General features: G+C 38.6%; 1 non-coding gene across 1 annotated transcript; it reads right to left on the bottom strand.

Moving 5' to 3' along the window:
- Positions 1-1,493: 1,493 nt before the first annotated feature.
- On the bottom strand, positions 1,494-1,600 carry LOC123324393. The gene has a single exon (XR_006539773.1). It is a non-coding gene; the product is annotated as a U6 spliceosomal RNA (small nuclear RNA).
- Between the last annotated feature and the right edge of the window lie 2,140 nt (positions 1,601-3,740).

Here is a 3,740-nt window from a genome sequence, read left to right as displayed (position 1 = left end):
AGAAGGACTTCATATTTTTCTTAAACTTTTCCCCTTTTGAGGATAATTAGTGCTCTTTTTCATTCCAAATTGTCACCCTTTGGCCATTGAGAACTATGCTAAGCCATCTACTTTCATCCTTTCAGAGAGTTTTAAAATATCCTTGATTTTTAAGAAACAAAACAAACTATATGTATAATTTATAATATATATATTTTTTCTTCTCCAAAGACATGGGATCAGGTCTTCTCCAAGGACCCCTGGAAAGAGCTTTCATACCAGGATTTCCCAGTTCGGATATTACTGAATGATTTTTAATAGTGTTCTACTGTAAACTTGCTTTATGTTATTTTTATAATACACTTAGTTTTCTCGGGCGCCTGGGTGGCTCAGTCATTAAGCGTCTGCCTTCGGCTCAGGTCATGATCCCAGGGTCCTGGGATCGAGTCCCACATCGGGCTCCCTGCTCGGCAGGAAGCCTGCTTCTCCCTCTCCCACTCCCCTGGCTTGTGTTCCTGCTCTCGCTATTCTCTCTCTAAAATAAAACAGCAGACCTCACACAGCGAGTAGCCATAAAGGAAGCGCCTTGTTTGTTCCCATAAATAATATAATCCGGTCCAAGGAAGGCACTCTGTAAAGAAGGTTCTGTAAGACTCTGCCCTGCATCCCGAGATTGGCCAGCTCCTTCTTCCAAGCCAGCTCTGAATCCTGCGTAGGAATCGAGACTAGGCCCCGTGTGACGGAGCCCTTCCGAGACGGTTGGGGTTAAATCTGCCTGGACCCTACGAGCTGCGGAGATCATCAGGCGACGCACACCTGCGCGCTCTAAGGCTTTCAGATCACTGCGCAGGCATGCGGTCGGAAGCCGGGGAAGACCACTGCGCCGCTGTACATCATGACAACTTAGCATATAATACACTTAGTTTTCTCATCAGGACTCACAACATTTTGGGACTGTGGCTCTAACCCTTTTCTTTCCTGGCGTGGGCCCTTAGGGTTCTCTGACCTCGCTCCCTGGTTACTTGATTGACTAGTGGGTCTCAGACCTTCTGGCCATAACCTTTGCTTTCTGACAAATGCAAAGGATTTCACCTGACGGTGAGCACAAATATGGCAGTAGCCTGTTAACTGCATCAGTCAGGGTGCAAAAATCCAGGTTTGCAGCCTAAACTCAGTAGATCCTCAGAGAAGACTGGCAGGTGAGGCAGAGGGATCCTTTGCCCCCAAGGAAGGATGAAAGGGCTGGGACTCTCAACTTGGAGAAGAAAGACTTCAAGAGCCACAATTTGGAGTAGGTGGTTGGGTAGGGAGGAGGGGTGATGGCTCCAAGGATGGGTGTGGCAAGAGGCACCCTAGTACTCAGGCTAGTTCCCCTGCAGAAAGATGTCCTCCACAATCTCAAACAAACTAGCATTAGGGACACATTCACATGATGCGGCCTACTGCAATGACTGGGTGGTTTCTTGTTCTTTCAAAAGTAACTGTATTTTGTTTTATTTTAAAAATTTAGTTTTAAAAATATGGAACACTTCATGAATTTGCATGTCATCCTTGCATAGGAGCAAAGTTAATCTTCTCTGTATCATTCCAATTTTAGTATATGTCCTACAGAAGTGAGCACAAAATTACCTATATTTTAAAACTTCCATCTTAAAAAAAAACAAATAGTTTGTTGCTTTTTCTTTTCTAAAGTTCTGGCAAAATATATATAACATTGTATTTCCCATTCCAGTATTTTTTAGTGTACAATTCAGTATCATTAAGTCCATCCCTATAGTTAATGCACCATCATCTCTATTTCCAAGATATTTTTATGACCCCAACAGAAACTCTACCAATTAAGAAAAAACTCCTCATTTGTCTCTCCCCCTAGCTGCTGGTAACCTCTATTCTACTTTCTTTCTCTATGAAATTCACTGTTCTAAGTAATTCATATAGATGGAATCATACAATATTTGTACTTTTGTGTCTGGTTTATTTCACTTAGCATTAGGTTTTCAAGATTCATCCATGTTGTAGTATTTATCAAAATTTCATTCCTTTTTAAGGCTGAATAATATTACACTGTATGTATATACCACATTTTTTAATCCATTCTTCCCTTGATAGACATTTGAGTTGTTTCTACCCTTTGTCTATTGTGAATAATGCTGCTATAAAACATTGGTGTATAAATATCTGTTCAAGTTTCAGCTTTCATGTCTTTTGAGTATGTACGTGGAAGTGGAATTGTTGGGTCATAATGGTAATTCTATATTTAATTTTTTGAGGAACCATTGTACTTTTTTCTACACCATTTTATATTCCCACAAGCACTGCCAAAGGACTCCAGTTTCTCTACATTCTTACCAATTATTTGTTATTTTCTGTGTTTTTGTTGTTTTTTAATAATAGTCATCTTAATGAGCATGAAATGATATCGCATCATGGTTTGATTTGCATTTCCCTGGTGATTAGTGATATTAAGGAATTTTTCATGTAATTATCAGCCATTTGTATATATTCTTTGGAGAAATGTCTATTCAAGTCCTTTACAGATTTTTAAATTGTATTGTCTTTTTTTTCCTAACTGTATTGAGATATTATTGACATATCTATATGGAAGTTTAGGGTGTACAACCTGATTATTTTATACATGTATATATGGCAAAACATCCCTTCACAATATTAGGGTGTAGTAGTAACATTTAAGGTTTACTCTCTTAGCAAATTTCTTTTTTTTTTCCTTTCACAATTTTATTTAAATTCAAGTTAGTTAGCATATAGTGTAGTATTAGTTTCAGGGGTAAAATTTAGTGATTCATCAGTTGCATATAACACCCAGTGCTCATTACATCAAGTGCTTTCCTTAATGCCCACCACCTAATTACCGCATCCCCCCTCCTACCTCCCCTAAAGCAATCCTCAGATTGTTCCCTAGAGTTAAGAATCTCTTATGGTTTGCCTCCCCCTCTGTCTTTATCTTATTTTTCCTTCCCTTCCCCTATGTTCATCTGTTTTGTTTCTTAAATTTCACATATGAGTGAAATCATATGGTATTTGTCTTTCTCTGACTGACTTATTTCGCTTAGCATAATATCCTCTAGTTCCATCCACCTCGTTGCAAATGCACGATTTCCTTCTTTTTGATGGCTGAGTAATATTCCATTGTATATATATATGCCACTTTTTTATCCATTCATCTGTCGACAGACATTTGCGCTCTTTCCATAGTTTAGCTATTGTGGACATTGTTGCTATAAACATTGGGGTGCATGTGCCCCTTCGAATCACTATGTTTGTATCCTTAGGATAAATACTTAGTAGTGCAATTGCTAGCTCAAAGGGTAGCTCTATTTTTAACTTTTTCAGGAACCTCCATACTGTTTTCCAGAGTGGTTGCACCCCTACCAACAGTATAAGAGTGTTTCCCTTTCTCTGCATGCTCACCAACATCTGTTGTTTCCTGAGTTGATCATTTTAGCCATTCTGACTGGTTTGAGTTCGTATCTCATTGTGGTTTTGATTTGTATTTTCTTTGATGCCGAGTGATGTTGAGCATTTTTTCATGTGTCTGTTAGCCATTTGTATGTCTTCTTTGGAGAAATGTCTGTTCATGTCTTCTGCCCATTTCTTGACTGGATTTGTTGTTTTCTGGGTGTTGAGTTTGGTTAAGTTCTTTATAGATTTTGGACACTGGCCCTTTATTTGGTAAGTCATTTGCAAATATCTTCTGCTATTCTGTCAATTTTCTTTTAGTTTTGTCAAAAGTTTTCTTTGCT

Source organism: Neomonachus schauinslandi, chromosome 3 (assembly GCF_002201575.2).
Source record: "Neomonachus schauinslandi chromosome 3, ASM220157v2, whole genome shotgun sequence".
In the NCBI taxonomy this organism is placed as follows: Eukaryota; Metazoa; Chordata; class Mammalia; order Carnivora; family Phocidae; genus Neomonachus; species Neomonachus schauinslandi.
This window is presented reverse-complemented; position numbering and strand designations above follow the sequence as displayed.